Raw genomic sequence first — 21460 nt, forward strand, 5'->3', positions numbered from 1 at the left:
AGAGACACATATCAAAAAGTCCTTTTATAATCTCAAATAATTAAAAAAAAAAATGGAAGTATCCTAAAGAGTCAATATCAGAGAACTGGTATTGTCAGTTGTGACTATTCATTACAGTAGCATGTTATATAACCCCTAAAGGTTACATTTAAAATTTTTTTCAATCGAGACCATCCTGGCTAACACGGTGAAACCCCGTCTCTACTAAAAATACAAAAACTAGCCGGGTGAGGTGGCGGGCGCCTGTAGTCCCAGCTACTAGGGAGGCTGAGGCAGGAGAATGGCATAAACCCAGGAGGCGGAGCTTGCAGTGAGCTGAGATCCGGCCACTGCACTCCAGTCCAGGTAACAGAGCGAGACTGCCTCAAAAAAAAAAAAAAAAAAAAAAAAAAAATTTTTTTCAATAACATAGAAAATTCTCCTAATCTATCATTGGTGGAAAACATATATTATACAATTAAATGCAAGATGTAAATTTCTGGCCATAAAGGAGTAGCTTGTATCAGACTAACCTTTCCACAAGGAACAACTATATATAGTTGCTAGATACAAAAACAGCTATTTGAGGGAGATTAACCAAGGCACCCAAGACTTGACAAACCAAGATCCCAGAGAGAAATGAAAGAAACTGAGATAGACTGTATGTACAATTTTGCCACTTTCTGTCTTTGGACCATTTGCCAATTTGCTATGAGGACATAGGATCAACAAATAAAATGGAAGAGTAAATATTACGGCAGTATTAATTGGTGACGAAAACAAAATCAAAGTTTAGGCCTACCAATGCAGTCAGAAGTTAAAGGACCAAGATTCTGGTGGAAACAGAAACAGAAAACTGAACCCAGCATTCTGAGCACAATTTCCTCTAGAGGCATTTGCCAGTGTCAAAGTGTGTATAGACATTAAAAAAACACCTTCTAAGGAGTTAGAAAGCTAAACAGTGATTTCATTGGACTTGATGCTGGTAAAACAATTAAACTTCAAGGAGAAGGGGTCCTGGTAAACCATTCACAACCTAAAACTATCTTACTGATTGGACTGAGGTAATCTATCTATGCACAAAAGAAGAAAGGTCATTTCTGAAGGAAGAGAAAATCATTCAATGCCTTCAGAATTTTTAAAACAAAATGTCCAACACTCAATCCAAAATTACTAGGTATGCCAGGACACTGGACCAAATGACCTCCTGTCTTCCCCAAAAAGACAATAATTTGCATTAAAAACCTAAAGGTAATCTGAATGTAAAGGTAATCTAGCAATTAGACTTATCTAACATGAACTGTAAATAACTGTTTACAATGGTTAAAAAATAGATAAATATGTGGAGAATTCTAGTAAAGAACTGGAATTTATAGAGATAATCAAATAAAAATTCAAAGATTGAACATAAAAGACTGCTTTAACATAACAAGGGAAAGCAGATGGGAAACTGATAAACAGCTCATAGGTCAATACAAAATACACAGATTGAAGCACAGATAAATAAAACAAAAATATATAAAACAGCATAATATATGGGATATGCTGAAGAAGATTAATATACACACAAATGAAGTCTCAGAGGAGAGAAAAGAGAAAATTAGCAGAAACAATATTTGAAAAGATACTAGCTGAGAATTTTCCAGAACTGTTAAGGAATGACAAGTCATAGATTTGAAGAACCCTATAAACCTGAAGTAGGACAAACACAGAGAAAACATATGACCTGTTTTAAAAAGAAAAGGGAGGAAATGGGAAAGGAAAGTAAACCTTGGGACCTCAAAATCACTAAGCCAAAGAGAAATGTCAAGCTGGGAACTGTGTCAGGCAAACCTACCTCCTATTTTATTCCTAAGTGAAATAGCTACAAAAAAAAAAAAAAAAGCTATACACCTCCCTCGCAATTTTCTCACTAGGAAATTCCTTGTGTACTTCAAGATCTTTACCCTAAAATGGTACTGTTGAATTTTACCCTGACGATGTAAATTGTTAGCTTACCTTCATAGGTATGGGACAAAGGACAGAACTCTAAGTCATCCCTCTGCTCACCTAAGAGAAATGCATATCTGATCACTTCCTCTGATTTAAAAATGCAGATTCATTGAGCTAGACAAAACCAGAAGTTACTATTCCTCTACTCACTCTCACATGTAAATTGTGTATTTGGTGAAAGGCTGATCAAAGACTCAAAAGAATGCAACTGTATGTCTCTTCTCTACCCACACCTTCAAAAACTTTCTTCCTCTTTCCCCAATGTCCACCCTTTCCCCTTTAAATATTGAAGCCCTCAAAATCATCTTTGGAGGAAGAACAGACCTACCTCTCAGGCATGAGCCCTTACCCTTGGCAAAATATACTCTCTAAATTAAAACAACAACAACAACAACAACAAAAAAAAAAACAAAAAAAAAAAAAATATGTAGGTATATCATAGAAAAACAGCATCAAATAAAAGACAAACAGAAAATGAAAAGCAACCAGAGGGGAAAAAGACATACTGCTTTTAAAGTAGCAATAATAAGAGCTACAGCTGACTTTTCACTATAAATGATGGAAGGTATTAAACACTGAAATAAAATGTTTAATTGGCTGAAAGATAACTGCCAATCTAAAATTCTATGCCCCGTAAAAATATCCCTCAAAAATTGGGGTGAACTAAAGACATTTTCACACACCAGAAAATATTGGCAATATTCATCACTGACCAAACTGTACTGAAAGAAATACTACAGAAAGTTCCTCAGACAGAAGAAATGTCATTCCAGATGGAAGCAGATAATTCAGGAAAAATGAAAATAAGCATGAGTAAAGTATATTTCAATAGGAAAGGGATTGAAAGAGAGTAAATAGAACTAAAGTTTTTGTTTAATTTTTGCATTGTTCAGGAAATGATATGAGTTAAGAGAGACATTAATAAGCCAATGTTGCATACTGAAATCTGTAAGATGACCACTAAAAAATAATAAAATAAATATATATGCAAAAAGAAGGGAATATACAATAATCAAAAAAATTAGTATAGTAAAAAATAATGAGACAAAAACCGAAAAGGACAAGTAGAAAATAAATAAAAATAATATATTTAAACCCAAATATATCAGTGATGTATTAAGCACAAATGAACTAAATATTATAATTAAAAATCTATGTTTCTCAGACTGAATGGAGAAAATAAAATAAACTATATGTTGATTATAAGAGACAAGCCTTAAGCATAAAGACACAGAAGGCTGATACACCTATATAAAATCAAATAAGGTCATTTTGAAAGCAAGAAGTATTAGTAGAGATAAAGTGGAATATTTCACTAAAGAAGATTGATTTAAAAGGACGATATAATAGTTCTAAATTTATACGCATCTAATAACAAGATCAAAAGATACAAAGTAATAACTAAGTAAAATAAACATAAGTAAAATAAACAAAAATTCCCAATTGTGTAGTTTTTAACACATATATCTTAGTAACTGATAGAAAATAGAAAAGACTGGCACAGTGGCTCATGCTTGTAATCCCAGCACTTTGGGAGGCTGAGATGGGCAGATCACCTGAGGTTGGGAGCTCAAGACCAGCCTAACCAACAAGGAGAAACCCCGTCTCTACTAAAGATACAAAATTATCCTAACATGGTAGTGCATGCCTGTAATCCCAGCTACTTGGGAGGCTGAGGCAGAAGAATCGCTTGAACCCAGGAGGCCGAGGTTGCAGTGGGTCAAGATCATGCCATTGCACTCCAGCCTGGGCAATAAGAGTGAAACTCCGTCTCAAAAAGAAAAAGAAAAAAAAAAAAGAAGGAAAGAAAAAAGAAAATAAAAATGGAGAAGAAAAAAAAGAACTCAGTGAAAATGACTTTACACATGAATTCCTGTAATCAGTTAAGGAAGAAAAATAATCCAAATTTAAAAATCTTCCAAAGAATAGAGAGTCAGTGTATTCTTTATCCCAGAGAACAGAAAGTCAGTATATTATTGATATGAAAACCTGGCAAGAACATTACAATAAAATAAAATTATAGGCAAATTTGTCTCATGAGCATAATTGCAATTTTTTTTTTTTTTTTTTTTTTAAGGCAGAGTCTCACTCTGTCACCCAGGCTGGAGTACAGTGGTACAATTTTGGCTCACTACAACCTCCGCCTCCCGGGTTCAAGCGATTCTCCTGCCTCAGCCTCCCGAGTAGCTGGGATTACAGGTGCCTGACACCACACCCGGCTAATTTTTTGTATTTTTAGTAGAGACGGGGTTTTGCCATGTTGGCCAGGCTTGTCTTGAACTCCCGACCTCAGGTGATCCACCTACCTTGGCCTCCCAAAGTGCTGGGATTACAGGTGAGAGCCACCATGCCTGGCTGCAAAAATCTTAACCAAAATATTTGAAAAGCAAACCCAGTTATATATAAAAATGGTAATGCATTACAACCCAACTGGGTTTGTTTCAGAAATTTGAGATTGGTTTAGCATTCAAACATCAGACTAATTTACTACATTAGTTGCATAAATAGGAAAATAATTCAAAAAACCATTTGATAAAAGTCAATACAATTTCAGAAGCAATACATTGTACTCAGAAAATATAAATAAATCACATGAATCAATAAGCAAATGAGACAACTCAATTTTTAAAATGACCCAGTGTTTAGAATGAGTATCTCCAAATGGCCCAAAATAATAGAAAAATTAATCCAGAAATTAATGTGATGGGTTGAATTTTGTCCCTCAAAAAGATATATGGAAGACCTAAACCCATGAATGGGATTGTGTTTGGAAACAGAGTCTTTGCAGATGTTATCAGTTGAAATGAGGTAATATAGGATTAAGGTGGGCCCTACACCAGTTATTTGTATCCTTATGAGAAAAGGGAAAATTGGACACATAGAACACACAGGAAGAAGGCCAATATGACACGGGAGGCTAAGATTGGAGTGATTACAAGCTAAGGATTCTCAAGGATAGCTGGCAACCACCAGAAGCTAGGAAGAGCCAAGAAAGGATCCTCCCCCAGAATCTTCAGAGAGAGCATGACTCTACCATGTTCCTTGATTTCAGACCTCTGGCCTCCAGCACTGTGAGAGAATAGATTGCTGTTGTTATAAGATACCTGGTTTGTGGTAATTTGTCATAGCAGCCCTAGGAAGCTAATACAATTAGCTATAAGTGAAACATTAAAACTCTTAATTGAAAACCAGTACATACTCGTCATAACAGCTAAAATGAGAAAGACCTAAACTACTTGGTTTAGGCAAGGGGGTACAGTGATAAGAACTCTCATATGCTGCCAGGGAATGAAGCTGTGGGGTAGAGTGTAAATCAATATGATTATTTGTAAAAATGTTTGACAGTATCTGCAAAAACTGAACATATTTTGCTCTGTGAGTTAACAATTCTCAGCTGGGCATGGTGGCTCATGCCTGTAATCCCACCACTTTGGGAGTCCAAGGCGGGCAGATCATGAGATCAAGAAATCAAGACCACCCTGGCCAACATGGTGAAATCCCGTCTCTATAAACAAACAAACAAACAAACAAACAAACAAAAAAAAAAAAAATTAGGTAGACGTGGTGGTGCACACCTATAGTCCCAGCTACTCAGGAGGCATCCTAGCTACGCAGCTATGCAGGAGAACCGCTTGAACCCAGGAGACGGAGGTTGCAGTGAGCCAAGATTGCGCCACTGCACTCTAGCCTGGCGGTAGAGAGAGACTCTGTCTCAAACAACAACAACAACAACAAAAACCCCACAATTCTACTCCCAGGTATATACCCACAGATGTGTGAGTACATATTCATCAAGACATGTAACCAAAAATTATTTTTAATGACCCCCAAATGGAAAGTAGGCAGATGTTCATCAACAGCTAAATGGATAATTAATTTTTGGTGTATTCATACAATGGATAAGTATACAACAATGAGAATGGATAATCTACAAGTACTTCTAGTAGTATGGAAGAATCTCACAAACATTATGCTAGAGAAAGAGGTTAGATTCCAAAGACTAAAACTTATTTGATTCCATCTACATAAATTTCAAAGCAGGAAACTCTAATGATAGAAGTCAGAGTACTGGTTGCTTTGGGAGAGGAGGTGGTGAACTCAGAAGGGAGTAGGAGCAAAATTTCTAAGGCGCTGGTAATATTTGATATCTTTATCTGGAAAGTGGTTACATGGGTACGTTGACTTTGAAAAAATACCTAGAACTGTACACATACGACTTGTATTCTTGTGTGTATGTGTGTGTGTGTGTGTGTACACTTCTATATACCTTCATCAGAAAACCTTTTAAAAATTGCATGCACATTATGATTTATACCATATACAAGAAATACACCTAGAAAAAAGGCTTCATAGTGATCATATAGTGAGATTACATGTGATTTTTATTTTCTTGCTCAGATTATTACTAAGTTTTCAAATTTTTTGCAATGATTTAGTTCTAGATGAAGAAAAAATACCCTATAGTTGTTTTATTTTGGGATCATATGGTCATCTGTTTGATCATATAATTGACCCGGTAGAAGGGCAATGGGTAGATATGTTTGTACAGTAGGTGAATATATTTCATTCCTCACCATGTTTGTGTCAACTCTTAGGTTTTCATCTCAAAAGGTTTGTGTTCAAATGTGTTATCAAATCAAATGAATAAGAATTACATTGTTGAATGGAAGCAAAACAAAATATAGACACAGTCCAATGAGTGCTCTAGTTCCACTGTCTTTGTATATGAGTACAAATCAGAAAAAGGAGGCCATTCATTCAGAAATCAAAGTCCATTTTCCTAACTACACTGGAGATCAGACATTATTATTAACATTTTGTTAGCTTCCTATATTGCCAGTAGCCTCACAAATGCTTAGTGAAGTGCAACTTTTATTCCTTAAAATCTACTCTGTTGAGATGGGCTGAATGTTGAACAAATGCTCTGTAGAGAAGCTGTAGCCACTCAGAAGTATCCAAATCTCTGTTTCTTCTGCCTAAGGGTAATTGTCCATTCTGCCCTGACTTATAAAGGGGTCTGTCTGACCCATACAGCACACTTCTAGGACTTTATCAACACCCATGTGAGAAGATGCCTGTCATCTCACTATCCTAAAGTGATATAAAGAAAAAGCACGACTGGGCGCAGTAGCCCACACCTGTAATCCCAGCACTTTGGGAGGCCAAGGTGGGGGATCACGAGGTCAGAAGTTTGAGACCAGCCTGGCCAACATAGTGAATGAAACACCGTCTCTACTAAAAATACAAAAAATTAGCTGGGCTTGGTGGCAGGCGCCTGTAATCCCAGCTGTTTGGGAGGCCGAGGCAGGAGAATCGCTTGAACCTGGGAGGTGGAGGTTGCAGTGAGCCGAGATCGGGCCATTGCTCTCCAGCCCTGGTGACAGTGCGAGACTCAGTCTCAAAAAAAACCAAAAAACAAAAAACGAAAAGAACAAAGAAAAAGCACAGGTTTTGCAGTGAATCAGATCTGAGTTTAACTATGAGGTCAACCATTCAGTATCAGTACAACACTGGGCTCGCTCCAAGACCTTCTTTATGTTTAACCTGTTCAGTTCTACTAAATTTAATCTGTCAAACATTAGTTGAAGATCTTGAGTATATTAGAAATTGTGCTCAATGCTGGAACTATAAAGGGAAGTGTACAAAGTTTATAGTCTCTATCTTCAAGGAGCTAATAGTCTGAAAAACAGGGAGGAACGCCACATCCTCTCCATAGTTTTGTTTTGAGAACTAATGCAGTACTATTTAAAAGAGTAGAGTACAATTTGTCCATAGGGTAGGTGTTCAGTGTTAGTTCCATTTTATCTTTTCTGTATTGCCAATCTGTCCTAAGCTTGTGATTTCGGTCAGTTACTTGACCTCACTGCACTTCTATTACCCTACTTGCAAAATGGGGAAAACAGATTTTTACTACACCCCTCCTGCAATAACGAACAACTCCAAAGTTTTAGTAAATTTATTCTAGTTATCTATGGCTTTGTAAAGAATCATCCCCCAAAATTAATGACTTGAAACAACTATATTTATTTTGCTCACCAATCTGTAACCTGAGGAGAGCTTAGTGGGAACAACTTGTCTCTGCTCCAGTCTCTGCTCCATTACCTGGACTGGCTCCAAGCCTGAGGACTGCATCATATGAAGGCTCACATGTGCAAGTGTCTAGTGGTTCATGCTGGCTGTTGGTTGGGACCTCAGCTAGGAATGTGCCTGGAATAGTTACACATGACCTTTCCATTGGCTTTCTCACAAGCATGGAGCCTAGATTTCCCGGGCTAGTATCTCAAGAGGAGCAGATGAAAGCTGTACTGTATTTAATGACTTAGACACAGAAGTTATATAGTGCTAATTCTACCATGGTCACAGGCTGTACCAGATTCAAGGGGAGGGAACATAGACCCCACCTTTCAGTGGGAGAGTGCCAATGTCATAATGTAAGAAGAACATGAAGATGGGAAATATTGATATTGCCCTCTTTAGAACAATGTGACATATGTTTGAAAGAACAAAACTTTAATTTTTGCCCATACTTTATAGCCACTGGAAGCCAGCATGAGGAACCCTCATCATCATAGTCACTTGGGGATCCAGGCTGATGGACGTTTCATCTTGACATATAGTCCCATAATTGGCGAGGCAAGAAGAATGAATGTAGCATACCTCATAAAGCTTCTACCCAAGAGTGATACTTGTCACTTTGTCTTACATTACATTGGAAAACATTTCACAAGGCTAATGCTAAACTTCAAAGAGGATAAAGAAGGGCAAACCTACCATATGGCTGGAAGGAAAGAACTGGATTATTTATGAACAGCCCTAATGACTAGCATACACACCACCTAGGGCTGTTAGGAGGATTCAGTGGGATAAAGAACATGAGGAGTATAGTATAGGACAATCCTAAATGACTGAACATGTTCTCTAAATCTCAGCTGTTATACTTACAACTATGTTGTTTGTAAAATGGCCGGGCATTTTTCTAGCCATACTATCCAACACTGAGACTCAGAAAATGACTGCAGTGTGGAGAATGATTCTTGGTATGGGGACCTGGAGAAAATAGGACTTGCACAGCCCTTATAAGGACCCAGAATTCAAACCTTTTTTCTTCCATTACTGTCACTAATGTAGTCCTCTCACAGGAAGACAGTTGGGTTCCAGGCATTAGCTATCTAAACAAAACAACTTGACAGCCGTAACAGGAAGCAGACTTAGCCTTGGAAGAGAGAGCATGAAACTTCAAAGATCCCCACATGCAAAGAATGATGTGCCCATGAATATGCCTCTCCAGAAATGTCATTTTGTCTTTCCCCTCACAAAATAGTGTTTCTGCACTAATGACCTCTCTTCTCAATCTGTCCTTTGCCCAACTTTGATGTTGCGTTGACCTCCTGAAAAGCTTTGGAGTAGGCAAGCTTGTTTTCAAATCTCAGCTTCACTATTTACTACCTTTTTGATCCTCGAGCAAATCACCTAAAGTCTCTGAGTCTCCTCTGCAGATAGAGATGAAAGCATCTACCAGAATTTACAGACTACTCATATAAATCTTGTAGTTTGAATCGTGTCACAGAGTAGACACTGAAATGTTACCTCCTCCTTTCTGCGTCCAAGTTCTCAGATTTCCCCAGGAGAATTGAATGACACTACCTCCACTTTTTACTCTTCTCGGCTCTCTTTTTCCTCATTACATTCATTGCTAATGTCCACTCAGTTTGTGATTCCTCAGGAGAGGATAGACTGGGATCCAGGTTTTGTTCCCACTTTTTTGCATAATAGAGTCAACTCTCAGAGTAGCTATTGTAATTGATAATTATTCCAAATTTTAAACCAGCTCTCCTTGAGAGGCAAATTATTCTTTTTTATTCTTATATTCTTATATTTATTATTTTTTCTTTCTTTTTTTTTTTTTTTTTTGGAGACAGAGTCTTGCTGTGTTGCCCAGGCTGAAGTGCAGTGGCGCGATCTCAGCTCACTGCAACCTCCACCTCCTGGGTTCAAGTGATTCTCCTGCCTCAGCCTCCCGACTACGGGTACACGCTGCCACGCCCAGCTAATTTTTTGTATTTTAGTAGAGACGGGGTTTCACCGTGTTGCCCAGGCTATTATTTTTGGGGGGATAACTTAGATTGAACGAGAATTATTCTTTGAAAGACTCAGAGAATGAATCATATAAACTTAGTTGTGGAGACAATTTTGATCTTTAGTAAGATTTTTAGTCTTTGCTGTAGTTATTGCTTAATTCACCCTTTTTCTTCTTTGACCAGTTTTGGAATTTCCTCCAAATTTTTCAATTTCACTGATATTCTCAATTTTTATTAAAGTATAATTTATTCACAGCATTCTCTTTTTTAAACCAAACTCTATATACCACAGTGAGTTTTATAGTACTTTTCTAATTTCTAAGATTAGTTTAGTTTTTATCTATTGACTAGATTTTTTCAAACATGTCTCCATTTCTTTGTTTTTGCAAAAAATAGGACTTTGATTTATATATCCTTTTAAATAGTTGCCAAAGTCAGAGGTTTCTGCTTTTATTGTTATTATCCTTTAGTTCTTCTTAGTATAGTTTTATGCTTTAATTCTTTCACATTTAGGAAATAAAGCATTTAGTACTTAACATTTCCTTTTGAAAACAGCATTGGCTATACTTCCTAAGTTGTTTGTTTGGGTGTTATCATTTTAAACACTTAAAATAGCTTATATTTATAGTTTGTCAAATGTATCTTTGTCTCAGTAGTAATTTGGATCAATTATATTTAAAATTTCAATTTGAGAAATCTTTAAAACTCGTACTTGTAAAAAGTATTTTTAGTTCTCTAGCATTAGAGACTAAAATGTGGTATCCGCAATATCTGGCTATTGGAATATTCATGTATTCATTTTTATATGTGTGTTTGCCACCTAGTTAATAATTATAGTTTTAAAATTGTTTCATTAAACATTCAAAGCAATTATATTTTCTGTTGTTAAGCAAAACCTTCATGTATTAATGCAGTATATAACTAACTATATATGCACATATACAGTGGCTCTGGAAAAACGTGAGAGTTGGTGGGGTACCAACCCCCTACATAGTCAAAAGTCTGCATACAACTTTCCACTCCACAAAAACTTTATAAATGGGCAACTGTTGACTGGAAGTCTTACTAATAACATAAACAGTCTATTAACACTTATTGTGTATGTTATATGTATTACCTACTGTACTCTTGCAATAAAGTAAGCAAAAAAAGTTATTAAGAAAATCATAAGAAAGAGAAAATATATTTAACAATCATTAGGAAGTGGATCATCATAAAGGTTTCCATCCTCATTGTCTTCATGTTGTGCAGTCTGAGGAGGAGGAAGAAGAGGAAGTGTTGCTGTCTCGGGGGTAGCAGAGGTGAAAGAGGTGGAGAAGGTGGAAGGAGAGGGAGAAGAGGTAGGCATACTTGGTGTAACTTTATGGAAATACATCATAATTTCTTCCTTTTTTTTTTTTGCTTTTTCATTTCTCTAAATATGTTTTTATATGGTACTAGTCCTTCTTCCACTGTTTTCTTTAGTTTAAGTGCCTGCATCATAGAAGGGTCCATGCTATAAAATAAGTCGAAAGCAGTCTTGAATAATCTCAGCCTTTCTCTCAGATTGTCTAATGTCAATTTGTTTCCTTGCACAGCTTCTTCTACGTCTTTTCCTCATTATCTGGCACTGGTTCAAACGTGCTTATCTCCATCAAGTCATCATGGCTTTTTCTATAGCAATGGCATCTACAGTGGTGTGGTTCTTCCAGAACTTCATGATGTTATTTCTATTGGGGTTCTCTTCTATAGCATTGACAATCCTTTCTATATAATGTTATGTATATGTGCCTTAAATATGACCCCCTGATCTAAAGGCTGAATTAGAGACACTGTGTTAGGAGGCAAGTAGACCACTTGGACATCTTCAGCGTTGAACTCATGGGATGCTGGGTGGCCAGGGGAACAGTCCAGTATCAAAATAACTTTAACATTCATATATATATTTTTTTGCATTTTTAGTAGAGACGGAGTTTCACCATGTTGGCCAGGATGATCTCTATCTCTTGACCTTGTGATCCACGCACCTTGGCCTCCCAAAGTACTGGGATTACAGGTGTGAGCCACTGTGCCCAGCCTATCTTGATATTTTTAAAGCCAACACTCTGCCGGACACAGTGGCTCATGTCTGTAATCCCAGCACTTTGGGAGGCCGAGGTGGGTGGATCACAAGGTGAGGAGTTCAAGACCAGCCTGGCCAATGTGGTGAAACCCTGTCTCATCTAAAAATACAACAAAAAAGAAAAAAAAAAAAAAAAAAAAAAAGCCAGGTGTGGTGGCACACGCCTGTAATCCCAGCTACTCAGGAGACTGAGGCAGAAGAATTCCTTGAAGGGTGGCGGAGGTTGCAGTGAGCTGAGATCACGCCACTGCACTCCAGCCTGGGCGACAGAGTGAGACTCTGTTTCAAAAAAAAAAAAAAAAAAAAACAAATTTTTGAAAAGCCAAAACTTATCAAATCATCCTTTGCAGGCATTAAATTCTCCAGCTTTAGATCTTTCACCTTCCTTTTGCTTTAAATTGTCATGTAATGACTTCATTTTTTCTTAAATTGTATTAGAGTTTATAGTATGCCTTTCTTATAGAAATTCTGGACCCACATAAAAGTCACATTTTCAATATAAAATAAAAAGATATTTCACAAAAGGTGCATGTTTTTCACTCCTTCTGGTGTGACTGCAGTGACAGCTTCATGGATTTCCTTTTCCTTCCTTCTTTTTAAACAGTGGTCCTTATTTATGTTGAAATGGTGGGCAACCATAGCTGCAGACTTCAATCTATGGTACATATTAAGCAATTCAACTTTTTCTTGTCATGTCATGATTTTTCTCTGCTTCTTGGGAGCATTTCCAGCATCACTGGTGGCACTTCATATGAGTCCCATGTTTTTATTCATGGTTGACAGTATTGCACTAAACATAGTAAAAAATATATGAAAACCGAGAGAGATCACTTTTTACTGTGATATGCAATTTACTGGAGAGACAAACTGTTCACACGGAGATGATTTCAGTTACAAGGTATTTTAAGTGGATACTCACAACACTAGAGACTACTGCAATAGCAACAGGAGGTGCCTATGAAATTATTATAGTAGTAACAACTTTATCTTAACAAATGATAAAATAGACTAGTATCTACATATATTTTATGCATTTGTATCTAATTTTTTCTTAATTTTAAAAATATTTCTAAGCTATGTGGTTCATCTGAGAGCTTTTCAAATTGTTGCAAATCTCCAAAAACTTTTTCCATATATTTATTGAAAAAAATTCATATATAAGTGGATCCATGAAGTTCAAACCTGTGTTATTCGAAGGTCAACTGTATATAATTCATCTTAATACTTACATTATTTAAGTTATCACTATCACTTTTCCTCCATGACATATTGGTGGCTGAGAAATATGAATTAAAGTATTCTAAAAAAACCAAATTATTCAATTTTTCTTTTTTACATACATCTTTTTATAAAAACTTGATTTCTGTATTGTCTGAAATTATTACTGCTAGCTCTACTTTTCCCTTTTTTACATTTTCCTGCTGTATCTTCAACTCTCAATTATGTTAATCTTATTTTGATACATTTCATTTATTTTTTATTTTATTTTTATTTTTTTAAACAGAGTCTTGCTCTGTCGCCCAGGCTGGAGTGCAGTGGCATGATCTTAGCTCACTGCAACCTCCACCTTCCAGTTCAACTGATTCTCCTGCCTCAGCCTCCCAAATAGCTGGGATTACAGGCATGCACCACCACATCTAGCTAATTTTTGTGTTTTAGTAGAGACATGGTTTCACCATGTTGGCCAGGCTGGTCTCGAGCTCCTGACCTCAAATGATCCACCTGCCTCAGCCTTCCAAAGTGCTGGAATTACAGGCGATAGCCACCACACCCGGCCTTATTTTGATATATTTTAAGTTGTCCCTTGAATGCTGCAATATCTTAGTTCTGTAGGTTCATTTTTGCCATGTCTCGGGACTGTTTGACTATGAGGCAGCTTAGCCTGTATATGTGTTATGTCATAACTGAAATATTTACTCTTTCTTTAATCATCTGAATTTGTGCTTTCTGTTTTTTTATGCTTCTTTGAGATTTATTATATGTCTTCTATAGTTTGGATTATGTTTTGTTTTATATTTTCTATAATTTACTCTATTTTCTATAATTTACGACAAACACTAATTGCCTCCAAAGTGGCAGGTACTATGCTAGGCTTCTGGCACAAAAATAAGAAAGAAAAAATAGCTCCAGTTCCTCTTGTGGTGAGACAGTAGATTGCTGGGGAAAATAGGTATTAATCAAATAATTGCATTAATTAAACCGTATTTATTCACTCATAGATGCTCCACAAGAAAGAAATGTGTTTTATGACATCACATGACAAAGAGAGTTGACTTTGTCATGAAAAATGTTGGAAAATTCCCTGAGTAATTAAATATATCCGGATATATGAAGAATAAATAGGTGTTAGCTCATTAACTTGAGGGTGATGATCAAGGTGGAAGTATTCCATCCAGAGGGAATAATAGATGAAAAAGATCTGCAGAAGAAGGGAGCCTTTGAGAATTCTAAACATAAACCAACAGCAACATTAAAAAAAAATACACTGTAGCCGGAGCCTAGAGAGCTAGCAAGATCTTGGTGTGAGATGAGGTTTAGAGAGGTTGAAAGCATGCATTGACTCCCATCTCTTTAAATATCAAAGTTAGAAATGACACTAAATACTTCCTCTGCACCCAAGCAGTTTAGTTGAGGAATCAAGTCAGTTTTCTTTCTACCTTTCAATTTAAAATATAATTTCAGAGTTGGCACATATAGACTGTGTTTATTAAATTATTTTTTGTTTATCACGTATCTTCCATGTCAAGAATTTTGACTGACATTTGTCAAAATGTCAGTTTTGAAACAACATTTTCAATAATCCTTTTAAGTTAGACTCCACGATTCTGTGTTTACCCACTTTTCTCCTCACCATTAGCCCCTTTTTCCACAAATTCCCCAAGCTTGAGCTTTTAACTTTGATTAATCTGCTGATCAGCTAGAATATATATGTGTCTTCAATTAACCCCTTCAAGAAGGGTGTATGATGGCCTAGTTTCTGAACCTGCTCATGTTATGGAATGTCTTAGTGCTGTTGACTTCACATATGAGCAACAACATGGCTGGTTATACAATTTGGTCCATAACCAGCATTCCTTGGAATGCTGGAAGATGTTTTCATTGTCTTTTAGCGTTTCGCATTACAAGGAATCTCAGGTTAACCTGATTTTTGTTCGTCTGTAAGTAACTTATTTTGTTCTGCTTTGTTCGCAGACTTGATGCTTGCAAAATTGTTTTTTGTCTAGTCAAGCATTTCCATGAAACTTTTGGGGTGTGGCCATCTGTTTATTGATGTTGCCTTGATATAATAAAGAGAAGGCCAAAAATTTGCATATGCAAATTTTAACAGGGTGCTTTCACTAGATATCAAGTAGCTTTGGAATTAAGACCATGTGCTCTAGAACCAGGCTGTCTGGGTTCAATCCCAGCTTTGTTCTTACTAGGCCTGTAACTTTGGACAAAATTTTTAAAAGAAAGCCAAAGTTAAAACCATTCCTTCCTTTCAATTTTCTCATTTGTAAAATGGGGTTAACATAGTACCTACCTCATAGGGAATTTGTGAAGGTTAAAAAGTTAACACAGGCAAAGTGTCTGGAAGGAAACTTAGCCCAGGCTAAGTGCCCTGCAAGTGTTTTCTAGGCCTTCTCTTATTTTTTTTCCTCTCTCTCTTTTCCCTTTCTGGTTTTCTTTGAGTATTCGCTTTTGCTTATACTGTAATTGTTCTGATTTCATGTCACTCGAGATTTGATCTCCTCTCTCTCCCCCCATTCTGATTTCCTTTGAGTATTTGCTTTTGCTTATACTGTAATTGTTCTGATTTCATGTCATTCGAGATCTGTGTATCTCCAGTCCACAAATCTCCAAAGATTTGTGTTCAGATTTCTGCTTTTCTCTTCTTAGTTTTACCTCCTTGCTCCTTTCCTCTGAGAATAGAAATGTTTCTCCATTCTCAACTCCATTTCATGATTTGCTTTAGTGCAGTATCATTTCTGCTCTTGTTGCCTCCAAAACACATTCTTACAATTTTGCTATTCACATTTTGCTTTTTGTTGAATGTCACCTTGACTACCTTTTCTTCTCACTTTGTTAACTTGATTTGTAAATTTTGTCCTTTAAAATTTTTTGTTTATCACCCGGAACACAAGACTTCTTGGGGATATGAAAATGTTTCTACATTTTTCTCCTGCTTTCTGTACTTAATATTTTCAAATTCCTATTGCACGAATCTTCAGAATTGCTTTTTCCCCTTCTCCTGCTAAACTTTTGATAGGTCCTCTATTGTTGGTGGTATATTTTCTATTTATTTCAAGAGAAGGAAAGATCCAAACTCAATCGGTATTTACAAGTGTCAGGGTGTGTGCATTTCCTGTGGCTTCATTCACTCTCCATTTCTTTGCAAGTCAAACTTCCTCCTAACAACTGCAGCCAGAGGTTAAATTAGGGTTGCCAGATTTAGCAAATAAAAATACAGGATGCCCAGTTAAATTTGAATTTCAGATAATTAATAATTTTTAAGTATCAGTATGTCCTGGGTATGAGCTGCATTTATGCTAAAATAATTTATAATAATCTAACATTTAGATTTAATTCAGCTACCTGTGTTTTATCTGACAACTTTTGATCAGGTTGACAAGCATCAAACTCAGCCCTTTTCCTTTTGTGCAGCAGGTTTCTATCTGGTACAAATCTTTTGAGAGGAGCTCTTTTCCTACTCTGCCCACTGCTTCTCTGCAAATGCTGCAGTGCGCCGGATGCCCTGCTTTTCCTTTTTCCTCCCCCATCTGCAATGTTGAAACAGACACCGTTTCCTAGGATATTATGTGCTGCTGCCCTTCCTCCTCCTACTTCCTTTCCACCACCTTGGGAAACTTCCTGTTCTCTGAAGATCATGTTTCCAAAAGAATAGAGAAAAAGTCATAAATATTTATTTAATGTTTATTATGTGTCGGGCACTGTGCTTGGTGCTGTTCATGAATTAGCTCTTCTAATTTAATCTTCCTGACTACTCTGTGGAACGTACTATATGACTCCCGTTTTGCAGATGATTAAAAACATCTTAGGCTTAGGCCTGGGTGAGGTGGCTCACACCTGTAATCCCAGCACTTTGGTAGGCCAAGATGGGTGGTTCACCAGAGGTCAGGAGTTTGAGACCAGCCTGGCCAACATGGTGAAACCCTATCTCTACTAAAAATACAAAAATTATCCACGTGTGGTCGTGAGCGTGTGTAATCCCAGCTACTCAGGAGCTTGTGGCAGGAGAATCACTTGAGCCTAGGAGGGGGAGGCTGCAGTGGGCCCGACTCGCACCACTGCACTTCAGCCTAGGCAACCAGAGTGAAATTATGTCTGAAAAAGAAAAAACAAACAACAAGGCTTAGTAAAGTTAACTACTTGACCAAATGATAAGACGGTAACACGGAGTTCTATCTGTCCCGGAGTACAACATTTTCACTTCTGCGTGATCTTCTTGTCTATCATATTCCATCTCCTAATCCAAATCCAAAAGTTGCTGCATGAGTGAAATTTCAACCAGATTCTAAAAGTATACTTCCTGTAATTTTATTTTTGTTTGTTGTGAGTTTTCATCTGCTGTATCCTCAAGGGGATTTTACTAAAAATTTGGGACAGGCTGGATCAAGACTCAGCCAGTTTCCATTTTAATCTTGAAGACAGAATTCCATGTTTTGACTATCCCATTTCTCAGATGGCAAGTTCTGCTTTTTGAACTTTTTCAAAAAGTCATTTTTAAGCTGAGGCATTATAAATAGATCCAGTGTCCCTACACAGTTTTCCCAATTCTTTATCAAATCCACTTTGACATCAATGTTTTCATTCCTGCTCCCAGTTAAGTCTGAGGTTGCTCTTTTCTTTGTCAATTCCCTTTGCCTTTTGGGAGATGATGATGTCAAAAAGAATTACAAAGTATAATGCTCTGGGATTTTTTTTTGGAAGATGGAGTCTTGCTCTGTTGTCTAGGCTGGAGTGCAGTGGCTCGATCTCAGCTCGCTGAAAGCTCCACCTCCCAGGCTCGAGTGATTCTCCTGCCTCTGCCTCCCGAGTAGCTGGGACTACAGGCGCCTGCCACCACACCCGGCTAATTTTTTGTATTTTTAGTAGAGACAGGTTTTCACCATGTTAGCCAGAATGGTCTCGATCTCCTGACCTCGTGATCCACCTGCCTCAGCCGCTCTGTTTTTTAAAACTGGAGATTCTCAGAAAACATGAGAAATGTTGACATTTCCTACAATCCCAAGTGTTGGGCCAGCTTTGTATCCATTGCAGGAGAGCATCATCACTTCCTCCTTCAACTAGGCGGTTAGTGTTATAGTTCTATGGCAATATCTCATTAGTCTCACTTCTCTTCCATTTCATTTTATCTCTTTCAGGTTCTAAATTACATTTTATCTCTTTCAGGTTCTAAATTACCTTACAACTCAATACTGTCCAGACATACTTCACCAATCATTTCCTCTCCTAGTTTTTCTATATTTCTTTTTTTTTTTCCTTTTTTTTGAGATGGAGTCTCGCTCTGTTGCCCAGGCTGGAGTGCAGTGACGCGATCTTGGCTCACTGCAAGCTCTGCCTCCCAGGTTCAGGCCATTCTCCTGCCTCAGCCTCTAGAGTAGCTGGGACCACAGGTACCTGCCACCATGCCTAGCTAATTTTTTTTTTTTTTTTGTATTTTTAGTAGAGATGGGGTTTCATCGTGTTAGCCAGGATGGTCTCAATCTCCTGACCTCGTGATCTGCCCACCTCGGTCTCCCAAAGTGCTGGGATTACAGGTGTGAGCCACATGCCCGGCCATTTCTTTTAAATATATTTAACTTTTAATTATCATTTTTCACTCTTGATCCCCACCCGATCAAGTTGTACTGATTCCTATAAAATTTGACTTGACACTGTTGTGCTTTCTCCCTTCTATTTATTGATCCCTATCTCGCACACATTGGCAGGTATACATGGTGGGCTAGGAGACCTGTTTCTGAATGTATGTTTGTCTGAGAGTTTCTGTGACACTTCACACCACATTCCTTTTTTCGCTTTAGACCTATTGTCCTTGATGACATCTGCTTTTATCTGGGATTTCCTTCCCTTTCCCTAAAAATCAGCTGCTCAGACCAGGGACTCACTGCCAAATGCATTCTTTCCAATCTTTGTGAAGTTCCTCCGGGCCTGTAGGAATTCTTCTTTGACTAGAGTGGTGAGTTTTTTTGAATCTTAGAAAACAAACTGCTGTATGATTTCCTTGACTCTCCCAGGTTGAAGTCATACGTAAGGATCTCATATTACATGTGACCTTGATCTCACCCTGAAAACATTTACTATATGTCTTTTAGTTACAGAGTAATTTATACACAATTTTACTTTGGGATGAAAAGGGAGACAGCTGCCTTATGGAACTGAAAATAAAGAGAAAAAAATGAAGACAAAACAATTTTAAAAAATGCATTATAAGTGCGTGTTTACTTCCATATTCATCAACAAAGCCAACTTTTCTATTTATTGACCCTTTTCTATCTTGCTCACATAATGGTGTCATATTCATATACTTACAATTAAGTTTTAATAATTTTTTTGCTTTCTTATATGTATGCAAGTATTTTATAACATTTTAAAATAAATATACCACTAGTCCATTGAGTAGATATACCATAATTTATTTAAACATTCCCCTGTATATTGAACATTTATAGGAAGCTTGACTTTTTTTTGCATTTTATCCTGTTGAGGAAAATAGCTTTATTTCCTTCAGATTGGTTTTTTGAGAAACATTTTCAGACATGAGATTACACAGCCACTGATGATTTTTAAAAAGTATTCCCAAAATTCCTTTCTGAAAGTGTTGTATCATTTTATTCTGCCATCAACAATGTGAGGGTTACCATCTCAAGACTTGCCAGTGCCAGTTAAATATTATATTGTTTTGCTAATTTAATATGAGAAAGTGATGTAGAATACATTTAAATATAGCTATTCAGTCTGATTTCCTCCCTCTCCAGAGTGTTGGGAAGAATTCTCTGACATCAACTTGGTGCCAAGACAGAATTTTAAAATGCCCCTACACGTAGTAAGGTAGACACTTGCACACAGAGCCAGTGAGAGTAGAAATTGGTTCAATCATCCCAGAGGGCAATTTGTCAAGGTATATCAAATATTATAAAAATAACCTCTGCTTTTTGCTTTTTGGGAATTACTTTTCTAGGAATCTAGACTACTCTGAAATGTACAACATTATTTATAATACTAAAATTTTAAGAACCTAAGTGTCCAACAAAAAGAGAATTATTAAATGAGTCATGGTACAGACATACCATAGGCTACCAGAAAGCCCTACATCCTGATTAAGAGGAATATTTTCATGATATGGTAAATGGAGAAGGGGAAAGAAAAACACCCTTCTAGGTGCAGTGTGATCTCAATTGCGAAGAAAAAGTTTCAAAGAAAATGTCTGGAAAGCAATACACCAACATTGTAATAATAGGTTGCTGCTGAATGGTGAGCTTATAATTTATATATGTCCCTCCTTTTAACATTTTCTGTATTATTCAACAATCAGGAGAAGTTAGAAAAAAAACAAAGAAAGAAGAAGAGGGGGAGGGGCAGGGGAGAGGGGGAAGGAAAAGAAGGAGAAGGAGAAGGAGAAGGAGAAAGACGAAAGCCTTTGGTATCAAAATACCAATATGCTCATGTGGAATTTGAGGCAAGTAACTTCTAAACTCAGTTTAAAGTCAGCACTTCTTTATTTCATTGTATTAATCATAATGTAACTTCAGCTTCCCCACTTGACATAAGCCTCTTTAGGAACCTGGGTGCTGTCTTCCTCATTTGTAGATTTCATCTCCTATCAGGTGTCTAATATAGTCCCTCATATAAAAATTAGTGCTTACTCTTGATTTATTTATTTATTTGTTCAATCATTCATTCAAGAAACATCTATTTAGCATATGGTGTCCTAGGCACTATGCTATAATTAGGGGAAACAAATATAAACAAGGTAGGATTTTTCTCCTTCAAGGAGCTTAAGTAAAACCTAAAGAGTGAACTGATATCTCATAGTTCCAAGGAGATGGTAACAAAGAGCCATTCTTAGGATAGCCACACCAGTCAAGTCACTAGGATGTCAGCTTCCATCCCCCAGCTCTACAGCTCTTTGGTATTAGAGGGTCCCCCCAAACACCCCTGATGACCCCATTCATGCCAGACTCACCCTTCCTGCTGCCGCTGCCAAGGCCCTGGTACTGCTGCTGGAACCCTCTCTTCCCACAGGCACAGCCTTGATCCCCACTTCTAGGCTTAGCCTCTCCAACAAGCCAAGACTGTAGTGGCCTCA

Source organism: Rhinopithecus roxellana, chromosome 16, assembly GCF_007565055.1.
Source record: "Rhinopithecus roxellana isolate Shanxi Qingling chromosome 16, ASM756505v1, whole genome shotgun sequence".
In the NCBI taxonomy this organism is placed as follows: Eukaryota; Metazoa; Chordata; class Mammalia; order Primates; family Cercopithecidae; genus Rhinopithecus; species Rhinopithecus roxellana.